This window comes from Schistocerca cancellata, chromosome 3 (assembly GCF_023864275.1).
Source record: "Schistocerca cancellata isolate TAMUIC-IGC-003103 chromosome 3, iqSchCanc2.1, whole genome shotgun sequence".
Classification (NCBI taxonomy): domain Eukaryota; kingdom Metazoa; phylum Arthropoda; class Insecta; order Orthoptera; family Acrididae; genus Schistocerca; species Schistocerca cancellata.
Window position 1 is genome coordinate 873,278,314 of NC_064628.1, and position 20,681 is coordinate 873,298,994.

General features: G+C 42.4%; 1 pseudogene; it reads left to right on the forward strand.

Annotated features, from left to right (window-relative positions):
• Positions 1 to 9,766: 9,766 nt before the first annotated feature.
• Positions 9,767 to 9,884, forward strand: LOC126177891 (5S ribosomal RNA; annotated as a pseudogene).
• The last annotated feature ends 10,797 nt before the right edge of the window (positions 9,885 to 20,681 follow it).

Sequence of the window (20,681 nt, forward strand, 5' to 3'; positions counted from 1 at the left end):
GGTATCGACAACTGGGGTTGGAGTGCCGTAATGGTCACGTAAATAGAGAACCATTACACTGTGAAAGTAGATGCAGCATCTCGCCTGCTCTCGCTATTCATCATATATACTTGCGACGGTAATATATTTCTACCATGTGGCATATTTTATAACCAATATATAGTACGATAATCGCAAAGACTACAGAATGAGAACAGACACGTCAACGACCGGACGGAAAGTTTATAATTTTGTGAAAAAAATTTGGGAGACGAGCGAGATTTGAAGACAGATTTCCCCCTTCACAGTCCAACACCGTCACCACGCCACAGCTACACAAACTATGCTCGATGTTGCACATCTTGAGCTTGGACCGCCCACTGTTTCTATTTCGCTCCTTTTTTCACAGTTCGGTACACCTTCTTCCTGTTTTCATGCTTGACATGTCTTCAGTTTCAGAAGGTCTATCCACTGAGCCATCTTACCTATAGATCTGTGCGGGGGTGCGATGGGGAGTTTCCCTTGTGAGAGCACAAGATCGATAACATTACAAATGAGGAGGCATTTCGCAGAGTCGGTCTGGAGAGGAATATGTGGGGAAATACTGACAAGAACAAGAAACACGAACATAGGCCAGCAAGACCAGACTTCTATGGAACTTAAGCAAACTGTTGTAGAGTGGAAACGGCCAAGAATTGGGCACGAGTGCCACAGCGCTTAACCTTTCTACACATTTCGCCAACCGCCTCGGCACCCCGTCTCAGCGTGGTGAGAAGGCTTTGGGGACACTGCGAAAGCACCGCATGTAAATTACAATTCAGTCGCACTGTATACAACTTGCTCTTAAACATTTCTCAACAACATACATCAAAAACAAAGCAAATGTTTAGTATTATTTAATTATTTTTGGCATGCTGAAGACGAAATTTTTATCTTGTACAAACTGTTGGCATAGGAACAGATGCAGGCAATTTGACAAATTTTCGCATTAGGTTGCCATGCAATCACTTACTTTCAGAATCGAAAAAATATTTTTTGCACACACATATACTGATCAAAATACTGTAGCACTTTTACAACTTCATTATGGAGATATGGAAACTCTACATAAGGAAAGAAACGTCCTGGACACTTTTAACGTAAAACAAGTTCTCTCTAAAAACTGAATTACCCATTTCTGATCAATAAGTTACATCTGCACATGGGGAGGGACACTTTTAAGCAATTGCAAACGGTCTCGACAACAGATCTAAGTTTGGCAGCGTCCTCAGGACGTTTAGAAAACTGTCTCTGTAATTCTTTCAAGCCCACAACGAACTCTTCAAACCTCGCGTTTTCCTTAGCGCCAGTGGGTTTATGGTGCTGGACTGTGCTTGTCAGCATTTGTCCCTCCTGCAATATGATTTCATTTTTAAATGCATACCCATAAAGTCAGAAACAAATTGTTTCTCATCTTGCAGTGCCTTACTATGGTTTCTCTGCAGTGGATTCCGCTTAAAATATATCGTCTGCAATCCACGCCGCATAGTCTATGAGTAATTTTCGTTCCTGCTTTTCCTGTCATAAATTCAACAATAGGGAGCCTTAAATTGAAAAATCGTTCCATGCACGCCCCTTGACTTAATCAATGTACTTTGCAGTAATTTATAATGTCTCCATACTCTCTGCTCAGCTCCATCGAAAACTATGGCAGCTGACAGTGGAATGATGTGTGCGTCTTCAGAAATTTTACTATTCTTCATCATCTTTTTCTTCTTCTTCTTTACTCCATGTATTATGCCAATTGCCTGTTATGGTAGACCATCTCTTCTATGGCCTTCTTACATTTCTTGATCCAGTGAATTTATAATTCACAGCCTTTACCGGGAATCTTTTTCCACCCATATGATCTACATGTTCCTTCCATTTTCTCCTATTTTCCTTTATTTTGGTAGACATTATATGTCCCTAAAACATTTCTTACATGGTCATTTCTTTTTCGATGTTCCCTTGTACTTCCTTCGACTCTTACAAGAAATATGATTTCCTGAACTCTTATTCTACATCGTTGGTGTCATGTTATGACCGTGCTTCACTCCCATAAGCAAGGTTTAATATTACTATTGTTTTATAAAACTTCAGCTGGTCCTGGCTGCATTCTGAAAACTTATACGTGTGGAAGTAAATTTGTTTAATTTCTGGTCAATGTCATGATTACATTCGTAAGTGATGTAGCATCCCAGGTTTTAATTGCTGCAACATTTTATTATTCAAGACAAATTGAGTACCCCATTTTAGTATTCGTACCACCAATTTCTTCATGTGGTCCATGCCTGAAAATTTAGCACAAAAAGCTTCTTGATGAACAGAACAATGAATCCAGTCTGTCTTAGGTTGTAATTATTTTCTCTTCCATTGTCAACTAAATCTTTAAATTCTTCCCACATGGGGTTGTAATGTCATTTCATAGCAAATGTGCAGTACCCGTCGATTAGATAACTTCACAACAGAATTTTAGAATTCTCATCTCTCTCTTCTGTTATTCTCATTCAGTTTTAAAAGCTTGGGGTGATGATGTTTGGCTACTGGGGCGCTGAACTGCGCGGTCAGCAACGCCGGTACGAAGTACTAATGTTTACACAGCCCCATTTTTTTTTACACAGTCCAATTTAGATACTGTCACAAATGATGAGGACAACACAAACGCCGAGTCCCCGGGTAGAGAAAATCCCCAACCCGGCCGGGAATCGAACCCAGGATCCCGTGATCCAGAGGCAGCAAATTGACATTAGACGCTATACCTTAGCTGCATTCAATTTAAAACGGAAAATGAGATGACAATTCATTTGAGCTAACGAATAACTTCGAGTAGTATTATTAGATGGTTTCACAGCATTATGTGAGTCCCATAGTGCTCAGAGTCAGTCACAGCATTATGTGATGTTCTCTACTTACAATTCGTTTTTCAAGCCATCGACGAGTCCAGAATCTTCTTCGCGATTTTCTCCGCTGTTCTTCGACAATCGCTAACACAGTTACCTCAGCTGTTTTACGCGCCTGCGTTTCCGTGCATGTGTGCGCCCAACGTTAGCTGCGTCGTCTCCTGCCACTTCTCTCCAGTCATGGTTAATAGCCTAGACTCAGCGCGCACTAAGCGGTCAAAAAAAATGGTTCAAATGGCTCTGAGCAGTACGGGACTTAACATCTGAGGTCATCAGTCCCCTACAACTTAGATCTACTTAAACCTAACTAACCTAAGGACATCACACACATCCATGCCCGAGGCAGGATTTGAACCTGCGACCGTAGCAGTCCCGCGGTTCCGCACTGCAGCGCCTAGAACCGCACGGCCACCGAGGCCGGCACTAAGTGGTCACCTGCGCGAAGCAGGAACATTTAAGAAACCTCGCAAAAACCGACACAGGTGGTGCCAACGTGAACCACGGCAGGAGCCTCCGGAAATAATCGTAACATAACTCAATGACGTATCTTGTCTCAGTGACGTAACAGCATGCAGACATCGACGTCGTGCTTACATAAACTGTTGAAATACGTAAAAAAATGGAGATGATTAAACTGTGTTGTCTGAACACGACTAACCGATTTAGCTGTCAAAAAGCAGTGGCAGAAAAAGTAAATTGTGCTCGTTTACCGCTAGTAGAACGGCATAGGTTATTACATTTATTGACATCGAATTTCCGCAGTAATACCTACTTCCAGTCCAAACGCTAATTACAGAGACATTAAGCAAATGAGGGTATGGGCAACCTCTTCCGCACTGCGTAGCCGACTTTATGACTGCGTAATCCTGGAATGGAAAATGCAGCGGCCTTTCATTAGGGTCAGTTCGTGCGGCGCGCCGATACATTTCGTAGCTGCGGCCTGAGGGAACTTTCGCACGCGCTTCGCGGCCATCTCGCCGTAAAAGACTCATTTACGAAGCTCTCCACATCATCTTTGAAGTTACTCATTCGGAGTGTTTTATGATTTCCCAAATGCACTGTGATGAACCTTGTGCGCTATTCGCTGAAACATTTGCGCTGCACGCCACCGGCTTTTGTTTCTTTGGCTGCCACGCCGAGATACCAGATACGTGCAACAGTATTAAGCCTCTCGTTTCTCACAACATAGAAGATAAACCATAGATGTTTTATGTAATCTGACCTAAAGGTTCAGCGGTTTTCCTTTCAAACTAATATTTTCGCTGCTGCCTGTGGATAGTTCCACCTAGTGCTATTTTTCTCGCACTTACGCTCCGATATACCCGAATGAATTTTCTCTCTTCAAAATACTTCAGCCCTTGTAGTTCACCATTATAAAAGTCGTGTAGTGTGCTTTAATAGGAATGGTTTTCTTTTATTCTCTTGTAATATTTGTACTTTTTGTTAAGCGTTTAATAGTTTTGTTTGAGTGCACTGTTAACTGTTCTTAAAAGTTTTGTTCTTGCTTACGTACTCATTTTGCTTTGTATTGTATGCAAGTTTTGTTAAGACTAAATGTTCTAACATCTTCGAAATGTAGTCTATAGTGGTGATGCGTTACAAGCAGAAAACTGCCGTTGAGTTTCTTTTGGCGGAAAACCAAAGCGAAAAAAGTGGTCCAACTAAAACATTCATATTTCTTTAGGTACTACACGAATATGTAATAAAATGGGGGTTCCTATTTTTAAAAAAACGGAGTTGACATCCGTTTGACCTATGGCGGCGCCATCTAGCGGGTCAACCATAGCGCCATCTGGTTTCCCCCTTCAAGCTAGACAAGTTTCGTTCTTTGTAGTTTTTTCGTTTGACGCTTATTTCGTGAGATATTTGGCCCGGTCACGATCAATGGACTATACAGGGTGTCCCAGCTATCTTGTCCACCCAAAATATCTCTGGAACAATAACAGCTATTGGAAAACAACTTTCACCGGTATCAATGTAGGGCTGGGGCCCATGAATGTACTTATTTGGAAACATTCTAAAACGAAAGCATATGTTTTTTAAAAAGATGGTCAAAACTATTTTTCGAAGGAGGTGTATGAGAAGAAACTACCTCTGTCTTCATGGCTCAGCTCACGATGGCGCACACACACACACACACACACACACACACACACACAGTCATGATCAGAAACCATATGCCACCACCTCTTATCCACTTGCCAAACCGAGGCGGAAATTCCCTGCGCCAACCGAATTCGAAACAGGTACCTCCGTCTCGTTAATGAGCGATAATGGACTTGGCTAGACAGACACAAATGACACTTCGCAGTGCGTTTTACGCGTAATTTATGAAATCGCTTCAGAATAATGTCGACAGTTCAAACGCCACATCAGCACACGGGAAGCACACCCGAAAAATGAAAGAATCATTACGCTCATGCGTAATATCTCAGAACATGTAACCCATAAAAAGCCATGTTACGATGGGTTTTATCGATGTAGTCGTGTTGTGTGAGGCCCCATGTCCCCCAACCCCAATAAATACTATTGGCTAGCACGAAATTTGGTTGACAGGATATGCGCTACTAAGCATCGTGGAATCAGGTAATATATCGCTTCAGCTGTAAAAGATTTATTTCTTCAGTCTCGAGCGGTTTCGGGCGATTGTAAGCCGATCTTCGTGAACAAAACTCCAATAGGAACATGGAGAAACTTTAGTAAGAGATCGTAAGCTATTTAACAATTAAATTCTTTAAAGCGTTTATTAATGGTTCAGTCAACAGTTCCAGTATTTTTAGACGAATAATTTCGAACCCTTACAGGCTCATTTTCAAGCCTGGTCTACTGAGGCTGCACTGACAATGACTGATCTTAATAATAAACAATGAGTGGCAGCAGATGCTCCATAAATGTTTGTAGGATGTATGCCACAATCCACACATGTCTGTTACTAAGTCGAACTAAAACTCAGTTTGACAGGACCATTGACAAGTTTCGTTCTTTTTAGTTTTTTCGTTTGACGCTTATTTCGTGAGATATTTGGTGAGATATTTGGCCCGGTCACTATCAATGGACCACCCTGTATACCGAAGAGCGTGGTGAGATACCTTATTATATTTTGTGAACGTGAACGTCAGCGACAACCTTCATGAGGTTAGAGAGGGTGTCTTGAACAAATTTCGGATAAGAACTGAATTCCGGAAGAATCATCCAACGACGCTACAGAGCGGTAGGCCACCCCTTACGCAGAAAACTTCAGTTTATTCGCTGACGGATCCCAAACAATAGACCTGTCAGCATTCCGGTCGTCAAAAGGCCTCGAACGGGTCCACGCGAGAAAGCCAAACGCACTGGTGGGAGGGGAGCCAGCGTTACAAGTGGCGTCTGCTGTCGAAAGGATTACCAGTGGCAAGCACCTTCGCTATAGCTTTGGCGATGTGCAGCGTCGTTGGAGGGCGTTTCCACACAGCCATAATTCGTTTCTCGGGACACCCTCTATGACAACTCGGAGTTGGTCGGTGGCGTTTGGGCTCACCCTGTGATGCACAACAGAACCGTGCTCTGCCACGCGTCCTCCTTCGATTTCCCGAGTAGCCTACAGCTGTATACGAAGAGTATACGAAACCTTCCGTAAGTGAGACCTTAAGCAATTTCATTTTCAGTGTGAGTGCAATGAAATATTAACGTTAATTTAAAATTTCGCCGGGAAGGCGGCGTTATAACTACTTAACGATGCGGCGCCGGCCGAGGAGAGATCCGCCTCTAATATTCTTTTAAGCTGCGCCGAATATAAGGGCGGCATCATAAAACTGGCACCGCCGCGGGCGGCAGGAAATGAATAGCGCAAGACTTGCGGCTAAGCCGCGCACGGCGCACCAGTCCATGAATTTAAAAGTTGGCGGCCGCCCGGGCCCGCGCGCTCGGCCAATCTCGGCGCCGTCGCCGGATACTTTAGTGTGCCGCTGCCGCCAGCTCCCGGGGCCGAAACAGCGCCCGGCGGAACGAACGCCAATGCGCCTCGCGCGTAAACATACCGTACCTCCCCCGCCGCGCGTTCATTACCCGAGTTGAGCGGCGCGGCCACCCAGTCAGCTGCGCCGAACCGTTCCCACGCTAGCCGCTCGTCCGCACGGCCAACTTCCGCTGCATAGAAATTGTGCCTTTTGGAGGCGAGTCCCAGACCCTTCTGCATAAACGGAAGAATCTGCTTACGGCGAGTGGAAGATGCGGCGAGGAAGTCGTACCCGCAAACTGGAAACGCTACCTCCCACCTGCACACCACTGTCAGTTCTGTATCCGTCACGTTATCTCTCGCCCGGAGCACTGATATGATGAAAATCATTCAATCGTGCTGGCGCGGCATTACACACTGGAGCGCCAAAGAAACTGGTATAGGCGTGCATATTCAAATACAGAGATATGTAAACAGGCAGAATACGGCGCTACGGTCGGCAACGCAACCAATTCGATTCTACACGGAATACGCGAAAGAACTTGCCCCCCTTCTGACAGCCGTGTACCGCAAGTCTCTGGAGGAACGGAAGCTTCCAAATGATTGGAATAGAGCACAGGTAGTTCCATTTTTCAGGAAGGGTCGTCGAGCAGGTGCGCGAAACTATAGGCCTATATCTCTGACATAGATCTTTGTAGACTTTTAGAACATGTTTTTTGCTCGCGTATCATGTCATTTCTGGAAACCCTGAATCTACTCTGCAGGAATCAACATGGGTTCCGGAAACAGTGACCGTGAGAGACCCAACCCGTTTTATTTGTTCATGAGACCCAGAAAATATTAGATACAAGCTCCCAGGTACATGCCCTTTTCCTTGATTTCCGCAAGGCGTTCGATACAGTTCCGAACTGTCGCCTGATAAAGTAAGAGCCTACGGAATATCAGACCAGCTGTGTGGCTGGATTGAAGAGTTTTTAGCAAACAGAATACAACATGTTGTTCTCAACGGAGAGACGTCTACAGACGTTAAAGTAACCTCTGGCGTGCTACAGGGGAGTGTTATGGGACCACTGCTTTTACAATATGTATAAATGACCTAGTAGATAGTGTCGGAAGTTCCATGCTGCTTTTCGCGGATGATGCTGTAGTATACAGAGAAGTTGCAGCATTAGAAAATTGCAGCGAAATGCAGGAAGATCTGCAGTGGATAGGTACTTGGTGCAGGGAGTGGCAACTGACCCTTAACATAGACAAATGTAATGTATTGCGAATACATAGAAAGAAGGATCCTAAATTGTAGGATTATATGATTGCAGAACAAACACTGGTAGCAGTTACTTCTGTAAAATATCTGGGAGTATGCGTGCGGAACGATTTGAAGTGGAATGATAAAATTAATTGTTGGTAAGGCGGGTGCCAGGTTGAGATTCATTGGGAGAGTCCATAGTAAATGTAGTCCATCAACAAAGGTGGTGGCTTACAAAACACTCGTTCCACCTATACTTGAGTAATGCTCATCAGTGTGGAATCCGTACCAGGTCGGGTTGACAAAGGAGATAGAGAAGATCCAAAGAAGAGCGGTGCGTTTCGTCACAGGGTTATTTGGTAAGCGTGATAGCGTTACCGAGATGTTTAGCAAACTCAAGTGGCAGACTCTGCAAGAGAGGCGCTCTCCATCGCGGTGTAGCTTGCTGTCCAGGTTTCGAGAGGGTGCGTTTCTGGATGAGGTATCGAATATATTACTTCTCCCTACTTACACCTCCAAAGAGATCACGAATGTAAAATCAGAGAGATTCGAGCGCGCACGGAGAATTTCCGGCAGTCGTTCTTCCCGCGAACCATACGCGACTGGAACAGGAAAGGGAGGTAATGACAGTGGCACGTAAAGTGCCCTCCGCCACGCACCGTTGGGTGGCTTGCGGACTATAAATGTAGATGTAGAACGCCTATATGACAACAAGTGTCTGGCGCAGCTGTTAGATTGGTTACTGCTGCGTCCATGGCAGGCATCAAGATTTAAGTAAATCTGAACGTGGTATTATAGTCCGCGCACGGGCGATGGGACACAGCATCTCCGAGGTAGCGACGAAGTGGGGATTTACGCCTACCAGCATATCATGAGTGTAACGTGAATATCAGCAACCAGGTAAAACAACAAATAGATAGGAACGATGGTGTACATCAAAAAAGTTTAAAGAAGGGCAGCACGTTTTGTATTATCGAGAAATACGGAACAGAACATGACGGATATGATACGCGAGTTGCGGTGTTAATCGTTAACAGCGTGCGGCTGACATCATATTACGGCCCTTGCGGGCAATGGGAATGTGTGGCGGACGTAATATTACGTTAAGCGATTTATGATGATTTTCTACAGTGTCAAATGTATATTTACTGCTCCCAAAATCGACTGTGAGGTCTGCAGGCTTCATAGTTTCTGTTCGTTGGTAGTAGCGTTATGACTAGCAAAAGAACCTGTTATCGTCTCTTGTTTTGTAGGCGTAAGCTGACGTTCAAGCTCTCTCTGTTTCGTGAGTTTTTTTGTGCTTTCATGTTGATGTTGTGTTCAAAATGTGCAGTGAAGAGGAGGAACGCCTGAAGCAATTGATTTACAAAGCCCTTTTACGATTATGCAGATCATGAAAACGAAATGATACAGTTTGACGATGATTCAGATTATACGTTTATCGCGTTATTTTCGCAGTTAAAATTACTACCTACTATAGATGTAAAATTTTATTTTCTTCTTGCGTCGTGTGTATTTCTTTAGATTTAAATTGCCTGTTAAAGAAAATTAAACAGAAAAATCAACTGTTTGGTTATTGAGATGTACACCTGAACAGCACAACTCCTTTTCAATTTTTTTTAAAATAATAATAATTAAATTGAAGTTTTATTCGTGAATTTAGATTCAGCACTATTAACGCCAAGGGGCAACGGCCTTGCCGCAGTGGATACACCGGTTCCTGTGAGACCATCAAAGTTAAGCACTGTCGGGCGTGGTCAGCACTTGGATGGGTGACCATCCAGACTGCCGTGTGCTGTTGCCATTTTTCGGGGTGCACTCAGCCTCGTGATGCCAACTGAGGAGCTACTCGACCGAATAGTAGCGGCTTCGGTCAAGAATACCGTGTGCTGACCCCACGCCCCTCCTAACCGTATCGTCCACATAAGGATGATACGGCGATCGGATGGTCCCGGTAGGCCACTCGTGGTCTGAAGACGGAGTACTATTAACGCCAAGGTATGTAAATTTAATGTAGAAGGTCCAATAAAACTAGAAAAATTTTGAAATTCCCACTACATATTTGTACACAAATTATAACCTCCAAGAAAACTACGTATTTAGGCCAGCACAGATGATGGCAGCTACGTACAAGACCAGCACTGCAAGTGTTACAACGAAGGCGTTCTTCGATACCATACAGTCCCGACTGCCTTAACCCACGGCTTTCAGGACGTCATGTGAGAAAATCCTGACTTGGGGTTCACATGATCGATGTTTTCGGAATCCATGTTGGTTGGTACAGATAAGGTGATTCTGTTCGAGATACCTTATTACATTATTTTAGCTCAGAATATGTCGCAGATTTAGATTAAGCAACTACGGTTGCCGGTGTCAATACTTTGGACACACAAGGCTCTCCCTCCATTTGTAACAGGGAGATGAAACGCGGTCCCCGCGCGCCACCGGTCCAAGGAAACAGCTGGGTGGGGTGTGCGACCAGAGCCGGGAACAAGCGAGCATCGAGTGGACGGCGCGGCCGGTCCGGGTCGGACGTGAAAAAAGTTTGCCGGTCGCTCCGCGGCGCAAAGAGTGTGGGAGAGCCGTGGAGCATGGGTTGTGTGTGGGCGGGGGGGGGGGGGGGGGGGGGGTTGTGGCTGGAGGTGATGGTTCGGGGGAGGGGGGGGGGAGGGGGCGACTGCTGGCTGCAGCTACACGGCTGCAACTTGCTCCGCAGATACACAATAAACACTAATGAGCCGCCGGCTCAGCTATTGCTGGCCGTGGGTCGGTGGCGCCTACGTGACAAAGAGCAGAAGAATAGGGCGCGGCGGCAAAGAATCCGGCGCGTCATTAGCAACTACACAGCCGGTGTGGACCAGAAGAACAAACGACCGCGCTCCTTGCAGAATTGCTTATCTTTCCTCCCCATTTCCAGCAATAATGAACAAGCTCAGGCTAAAGTAGCGCTCGACAAGCTGTGCTTCAGGGGCAAATTTTCCTACAAGATTTTTTTTGGGGAATTACTCATTGATTAAGAGGTGATAAGGTGGGCTTTTTTTTTTTTTAAGAAAAAACCATCAGATAATATATCGTTGGTGGTTTACCTCGTAATAAATATGCAATCAGTAGAGTTTTTTGTTTTTTTTTGTTTTTTGGTAAGATTTATTCAACCATAAACATGTTTTCGAGACACTGCAAGCTAATCAACAGATGGAGCCGTTATAAGAACAATATGCTGTGGACCAGGTGTAGCTGGGCGCAGTGCTGACGCTGCTAGCGCAAATGGCGGAACTTTGGTAATCGGTGCCGAAAAGTTTCCGAAATCGAAAGTTTCTTATGTTTTAGGTACTTACAGTGCACTACCTTGTGGCACACATACCAAACCTCTTCCTATAATGTATATTATTAAGCTATGTCCACAAATATACACAGTATTTAGTTGCACTTGTTATACACAGATTCACAAAAAGTAAACATTTAATGTTTTTACAAAGAATATAGATATGATAGATATTACACTTAACTACATGATGGGTTTTGGCAAGAGATGTATTACAGTACGAAATATTACTAATACAGATATTATATTTCAGCAAATTCTGCTAGCTGCTGGAGTGTTTTTATATTGACAACGTAATTTTAATATGGCCCAACAGTTTTACAAAAGGCAAAAAAATAGAGTGAAATATTTACTACGTAATTAAAAACTTTTTATAAGTTACAGAATGCCATAGTTGTTACATTACAAGGACAACAAAATTTGGCGGCCTGAGTGGCCGAGCGGTTCTAGGGGCTCCAGCCTGGAACAGCACGACCGCTACGGTCGCAGGTTCGAATCCTGCCTCGGGCATGGATGTGTGTGATGTCCTCAGGTTAGATAGGTTTAAGTAGTTCTAAGTTCTAGGGGACTGATGACCTCAGAAGTTAAGTCCCATAATGCTCAGAGCCAATTTTGAACAAAATTTGTGCGGGAAGAAGAATGGGTGTTGTTATTGTCATTTTTTTTTTTTGTTTTGGTACCAGGATGTCCTGGAAATCCTGGAAGAAAAAGTTTCGTAGTGATTCAGTTTGTTAATTTAGGATTTTTTGAGGTGATTTTAGTTTGTGGATGTAAATCTGTCATTGTTCAAGGAGGTCCATCTTCATACCTTTCTCAGCAACTTTACTGCGATAGGAGACTTTTTTATTGATTTTACAAGTAAACGATCACCCAGAACCTAAAATAAATAGTATAATGTTACCTGTACGAAATCTGACATCAAACACACATGGTTTTACACTCACCCCCTTATATGGGCAGCTTGGTCATCAGTAGGCAGGTTGCTCGTCTACGACAAACAGTCCCTACTATACATTACTATCTCGATATGCTTTCTACTACAACATTTAAACAGACTTCCACGAATCAAAATTTGTAGCAAACCTGCCAAATTAGCAAAACGTTGAGAGTTCATTGCTGGCTCAACTAATAGTAAAAATTTACAAGCAAGCGCCAAATGCAGTGTCTCTGCGACGGCCGCAAGGCGTCTTTCGATGTTCCAGCGATGGTGGGAGACATTTAACCACTATACAACCTGCTGCTGTGTTTATGGTCTGATATCCTGACAAGTAAATATTGTTACAACATCTGGACTGCCAACACAACCAAATCCAGGTCACAATGGAGTTAGGAGTACCTTCTATGTAATATTTCTTTTGATGTTAATATAAACATGAGCACAAGTATTTACCGGTCACAAAAAAACCACACCTATAGATACCACAATCCCTGGAAACTCCCAGAAGCCACAAAGACACAAACATGCAGCTTGATACACCATAGAGCAACGTCTCATATCAGTTCCACAACCTGAACCTGCCTTTCAATCCGAACTACAGTCTATCAGAATCATCGCTTCCAGTAACACCTATACCTCTACCCTGACTGACAATGCCACGAAAATAGAAAAAGTGTAAAATTACACTTCTTCTTACGCTGGCCAACAGGGACCCGCCATAAGTTACACAAAATTATCCACCATTCCTATACGTTGGCAAAATTTCAGATAACCTCGCCAAAACTTAACGCCTCGCAGCTATAGATTTGTGTTTTACAATAACAGTAGCAGATGAAAATTTTCATTCAATAATAAAGACAAAATGCAACCTTCGGCACAGGGAGGTGTGTATCAAATCAGATGCAAGCGCGGTGGAAAATTACAGTCAGTCTAGCAGAGATGCTGCAATTACGTTATTTGAACGAGACAGAAGTTGCAGATTAGGAAATACAGATGCAACTTGTGCGGAACATATTTTAACAGAGAACCATCCACAAAATATAAATTAAGAAAAGTTGGAATATCAACTTATTGGAAATACATGAAATCAGCAAACATATGACACAAAACGGGAACTTAACTTCAAACGAGCAAACTCAGTATCCTTTTCCTCCCCCTGCTAAATTAAGTTTCAGTTGTACAGATATTAGATTACAGTTATCAACTCAATTTTGTTTTTCATCTCTTCCTATGTATAATGATATCCACATAATCTATTTTTCATTTCTAGCTAAATATAGCTATTCGTGCATGACACATAAGTGTAATTCATTCGGTTCTAAACATCCTGTACGCATCACTTTTTTAATTTTTTGTATCTTTTGTTTAAGTAATACCAACGCAAGTAGCTCGTCATTTTATGTGTGTTTGCGACATTGAGCTGTCGTCTGGTTAGGGAGTAAGGAGACAAAAGCCGGTTCACGACTAAGTAAATAACGTATTTTGCAGAACATTAGGAAAGTGAATCCTATTTAATATCATTCATGTAACTCGATTTCCACACGTAACGATCCCAGGCGATTCTGCTAGCCTATTAATTATTAGCTCTTCCTTCAGTTCCTCCGCATTTGCCCTTTTTTCAGCTCCTATCTTCGTAAAGAGGCCGAGCGTGATACATACGGAACGGAGATGACACGTCTGCTACTCCATCAGCATCGATCCATTTCCAAACGTGTGTAGAGGTTTTCCTTATCTTGCATAAATATGATGAGTAATGACCTCGGTTAGTAAAGAAGAGCACTATTCCACACGTTGGACGGAGTGATAAGCATTCCCGTGCATACGAAAAAAGAAATTCAAATGATCTCAGAGAGGATTTCAACTGTATCTGATGAGTGGCTAATCTGGTTCTCTCGATTACCCGCTTGATAAATGCTGGTTCACACAGTACCTGCTTAATTTTACTGAATTCCTCTGAACCGGAATTGCGAAAACAACAGGAATTAAAAGATAATTTAACACATTTTATGCCGCCAACTTCCCATAACAGCTCTTGTTGTACAACAATCAGCCAAGTAAATTACATATTGGTACTCGTGAAGACAAAGGTGGTTTGCTACTGTCCACATTATGTTCTTTTTAATGCCAGCGCGAGTACAATTTCTCTCCTGTATTTGTATTTTCAACACGAATTTACATTTAACGAGTTCATCATCTCCACATTTTGCCTAGCAATCGGAGGAATATAGTTAATCGATGACTAAACCTGTGTAGCCACGTGTGTAAGAAGGTACCAGGCTACAGGTTGAACGGATAGAGGCAACCATCTACCAGCCCCAACAGGACCACGCCTTACAATGCAGCAGGTGTTTCAAAAGCGACTCCCCGCGGATGACAACCTCACTCAATGCAGTTTCTCTAGTTTGGCGGCCTAATTATACGGGAGTTGTAGTTAAATCTCCTTCACAGAAAGTTCATTCACTGGAAACCCTCCCTAAGTTCACTAATTTAAGTCAGGTCCAATATTTTTCCTATGTCTTCCAATTTTCTAACTTTTCCTCTAGCTACATTTAACGATTTATAATGTAAGACATTTGTTTTTGCTATTTTGTCTAAAACTGACATGGTGAGACCGTGGCTGTGTACAATTAATGTAGGTTAATTCATACAAAGAAGAAGACAGCAACCAGCCACTATTAATACTGCTATTTATTTAGGTAAATAACGCCGGTACCGGTTTCGAACTGGCAAGTTCATCATCAGAAGGCTGTTCACATGATTTTCAAGATACACTTTACATTATCGTCCGTTTCCGATTTTTATTCTTCCACTGTGTTATTTATATTAACATCTATGGTGCACTATTGTTACTGTCATATTATTCATTATATCTCATCTCTATGTTGCTCCTTGTATAAAGCACAGTATTTCCATAATACCATATAAGTAGCATTCACACAAGCTGGTTACTACATCTGTCTTCATCTGTAATATTATATGCTCATAATGTAAGGATTATCTTAGTGCTTTAATTTTCATTACGTTATGCTATTCTTTAAAAACATACAGTGAAATCAAAGCAATCTGTATATTGCGATGTCTCTGAGAGAGAACGTCTCTGACACTGTTGTATTTGTAAATCTGCAATCTTTGTGATAACTTCACATGTGGCAAATTCTTTGTGTGTGTGTGTGTGTGTGTGTGTGTGTGTGTGTGTGTGTGTGTGTGTGTGGTGCTTTGCACAATATGGTGATGTACAAATTACATAAGTGCTGGATATATTTTGGAATATTCGAAAAATACAATCCTGCAACTTCGCAACAAAATCGCGCGGAATTTTCGACGTAAGTACCACAACCACTTAACCTCACATATTTATTTACACTGTTTTTCAATGTTTGGAGGTTAGTTATTTTCACCGTAGGGCAACAAGACACCAAAAATACTTCGCCACAGTGGAAGAAAAAAATCGGAAACGGACGATAAAGTAAAGTGTATCTTGAAAATCATGTGAACAGTCGTCTGATGATGAACTTGCCAGCTCGAAACCGGTAACGGCGCTATTTACCTAAATAAATAGCAGTATTAATAGTGGCTGGTTGCTGTCTTCTTCTTTGTAAGAATTAACCTATATTTGTTTTTGATAGCTCGAGTAAATACGTTCTCTTATTTCGCTGAATATGATTTTTGTACACTTTTTTATCATGGAAAGAACAACATGCAGCATCAGCGATAGTCGGCAGAGAGAAAGGGCACGTTCTTGTGTGGTTCATTTACATCAGAGAGTGCGAATACGCGTCCGCGGGATGTTGGACCGCATCGCACGGTCGATAGCGCCGTCACAGTGAGAGCATGGCACGGCGGCAGCGGCAAAGGTCTCCACGGTGCCCGAGTTCCGTCAAACACGACGGAGAAACGAAAGGGAAGGAAGAGAGACCAGGTTTTACGCCTCGCCAACAACGAGGGCATTAGAGAAGTAGCCGCGCGGGATTAGCCGAGCGGTCTCAGACGCTACAGTCATGAACTGTGCGGCTGGTCCCGGTGGAGGTTCGAATCCTCCCTCGGGCATGGGTGTGTGTGTTTGTCCTTAAGATAATTTAGGTTAAGTAGTGTGTAAACTTAGGGGCTGATGACCTTAGCAGTTAAGTCCCATAAGATTTCACACAAATTTGAACGTTTTTGATGCGGTCTGGAGCGAAGTGGGGTCAACACACGCCCTTCCGGCAGCAGTCTGTTTCCCCGTCCTTGGAGCCGCTACTTCTGTCTCTAGGGGCTCCTTTTTTGGCATCAAGCTCCAGTGCATCCACCGAAGAAAAATTCCTGACAGTACCGGGAACTGAACCCGGGTCTTTCACATATCACTGAGACGCAGCTAAAGGGGCGGGCAGATGTGATAAATCAATGATAAAACCTCTAGGACTGACCGCGGAATAGCACAAAACTGTGGAAAAAATGCGAATCTTCAGTAGGCACATGTTACTGGGAATCAGAATAACGGGAATAAAAGAAATGTGACTAATCCACTACATCCCTCCTAAAGTTTTAACATAACGCGCTTAGTGAAATTCACAAGAAAACTGTATGCGTGTTGAAAAAGTAAGTTATCAGGTGCAGTACAATTCGACATACCTATTACTGCTAGATGACCTATATTAACGTTCATAAGATCATTATCTGTGCCCATCTATCTTTCCGTCAAATGACTCTGGGTGCATACAGATAAAGTCATATTCAGAACGATAGAATGGGAGGTATCGGTGCAAACCGATTTTGAAGCAGATTTATTACAACACGGTTTCATGGGCATGAAACGCTATGCTTAATAACAGCCTGGAGCACCTACAATCAAACTACAATCAAGACTGCACGATCTAGGGCACGCAACCTTTCTACCAGGTTTAACCATTATGCCACAGCAATGCGGCACATAAAACCGAGGTTACCGCTGAACCCAGGAAACGGCTTCTGTAATGAAACTGGATACGCCATCACATTAGTTTCAATAAGGAATGCGATCTATCAGTTTGATGAAGAACACTATTCACTAAGTCTCGTCTGAGTCGAGTATGTGCAATTTCCTAGAACTGTACAGCCTCCACTAAACATATGTTATTCTGCTACTGTTACTTATTCACATATAGATTATTCATTTAAGGCCAAAATTATGCCGAAATAATTCAGATTGAGTAATTTAACAACAGTCATATATTTTTATATTTGATGATGAACTACAGTTTCAAACACTGAAATTTATTCCTGAAACTGAATTTAACTGTGTTAGGTAAAGACGTATCAGATAAAGCGGCATATGAAAATTTGTGCAGATTGGGACTCGAACCCGGATTTCCGGCGTATTGCGAGCGGTCGCCTTACGCTATGTGAACACGCTCTCCACACCGACTCAAACTTCCGTACTTCGCACACCTTTCTATTTCTTCTCACAGATTATTAATTTACTTGCCTATACACGCACAGGTGTATAATTCAATACTTAAAACTATAGTTCGTCATCAAATCATCAAATATAAACATACGAAAGGCGAAGGCAGGCCTGTGACGAAAATGACAACGTTACTCTCTTAGTCGTCGTCTCGATTCTAAAACTTGCACGGGAACCACGAGATACGCGAGTGTGGGTAAATGAATTAATAATCTGTGTGTGTGAGACATATGGAAATTTTGGTCAGTGTAGAGAGCGTGCTCAGATAGCCTAAGTGGTCAGGTGACCGCTCATGATAAGAGGGAAATTTGAGTTCGTGTCACGGTCGGGCAGAAATTTTCATATGTCGCTTTAGAGCAGGGCCGGCCAGAAATTCTGCACGCTTGCGGTGCTCCTGCACGCGTGCAACTTCCGGGTCACAGCGTGCACGCCGCAGCCGTCAGCGTTCATGTAGTGCATGTTTCTACGCACAGATGTCGCTTTATCCACTTGCTGGGATACTCTATACCGGCGCATTCTAGTGCTCTTTCCACAGCTTGCAAGCCAACCATGGGAAGGTATTTCAACCATGGGAAGGTATTTCGCGTATTAAAGATTTAAAATACTGTCACAGTCTACTCATTGAGACATCTACTTTTATGGTAACAGTTTAACCCAGTAAGACAACTAATACAGTTAACAACCGTGGGTTTTTATTAAGGCAGCTTGACTGACGGCACGTAAATACGCGTAATGTTTTTGATCCAGTATTTGAGAAAGAGAGCACTTAGCGACTTCCAACGAACCTTATTCATGATTTCAAATAACATTATACTAATGCAAGGTTTCCTATAACTAATTCTCGGTGCCCTTAGTTACACCCACATAATTTAGGTCTCACTGACCTCTTAACAGAATAACCGCACACCTCTCGATGATCACCTGTTATTTCAATACCATTATTGCTATATTTTTCACCAGTTCCGTCTGAAATCTGCATAATAACCGACAATTAGATGAATGTTATGTTTTATCGACTTCAGCTGAGCGTTGCCCTTCACACATAAAAAAAAACCCTAAATGTAAGTATACATTGAAAGAATTGGTTTAATGACCAACTTTCCTGATAATAATGTAACATGGAGCAGAATGAGGCACTAATACACAGTTAGTAAACAATAATTTTTAATTATGAAAGGAATAAATCCAAACACGTTTATCACTGGTCATGAAAAATGATAATACAGTTGATGTGTCTCATCCATTTTCTTAAGGACATTTAATTTTGCGTGCCGTTGTTCACTGTTGAGTACACTACACTCGTCTTTGTGATGTGTATTGTAGTGTCTTTCAATTGAAAACTTACCCTGACCGCCTATTATTCGGCTACAAAAAAGAATTGCAGTTCCCGTCCTTTGCTTTTTCACAGTATCTGCCATTTCTCAGTACTTCTCTGTTAAGGTTACGGTTACCAAGGGTAAACGAGACTGGGTATGTTGCGCTCTAGCCTGTACCACATAAACAGGGAAGTTGAGCGGCCGCCGTTCATTTAGGACACATGTCTAATAACAGATGTCGCTGTCGCTCGCTGACACACATGTGCAGCACTTCCGCACGTCTGCACACTGTGCAGCGTTTGGCCGGCTCTGCTTTAGAGAGTCCATCGATTGCATGAAATTGTTACGGAGTGCTGTCTTAAAATCTTACGCCAATAACTTGAATTTCAAGAATAAGTTAACATTATTCATTACGTGAACAACGCTTTTATGTTAGAACGATCATTATTTCTTTTTAAAGAGAGAATTTTTTTTTCAAAATTTGTGGCCATTTGGAGCCAAATTAAGGGCAATGACCTTATTTCGTAAACGCATTTGTTTAATATTTCATATTTTATACTACTCATAAATTAGACCTCAGTTATAAATTTGTCATATATATTAAAACGAATTAATTTGTTGGTAAATTAAAGTAAATTAACGTCATTATCGGCAGCTATTACGGCCAATTACTGTTTGTAGAGCAAAATAAGAAAATTTTTTTTAGTCATAAAAATTTCTGGGAATGGTGGTGGCACTAGAACTACCCGAGTGAAATCGAGAATACTTGGTTTTTCTGTGATTCATACTAAAACTACCTACCACGTATGTATTTGAAGACAACGCTTGATAATATCTTTCGTTGTAGGACATTTTTATGAAAAAGTTACGATATGTAAGTATGAAATTATTAGTGAATGCTGTCTTAAAATCTTACGCTATATGTAATTTTTGCGAGTTACATGATGACTGGAAGTATAGGATGTAGAAAAATGGGTTCAAATAGCTCTGAGCACTATGGGACTTAACATCTCAGGTCATCAGTCCCCTAGAACTTAGAACTACTTAAACCTAACTAACCTAAGGACATCACACATCCATGCCCGAGGCAGGACTCGAACCTGCGACCGTAGCGGTCGCGCCGCTCCAGACTGAAGCGCCTAGAACCGCTCGGCCACCGCGGCCGGCCAGAGTATGTAGAAGAAAAGTGGAATGTATTGCATATGATTGGTAACTGGCCAAGCTTGGCAATATAAAAAAAAATATCATAGACGAAGACGTAGCAGTTAAGACCGAGCAAATGAATCAGTAACAGAAAGTGCTTGTTATGAATGTTTCTGCACTGAATGCTAATTACAGGAACAGCATTCGAATAGACAGCCACAGAAGAAAATATTTAAGACGAAGTTTAATGACACATGCCGACGCAGAAACATACAATACCTTAAAGGCTGCGCCAAAGATTAAATTGAGAGGCATGTAGAATATAATCTTTGTAATGTTCATATTGGATTCTCTTTTGTTTCATACTCCAAGAAAGAGTTAAGAGACACTTTCGATTGTTACCTAGTAGAGGATGGACGTAATTTTTTGGCGTGTCTGGAAAGGCAGCCATCTTGTTAGTATTT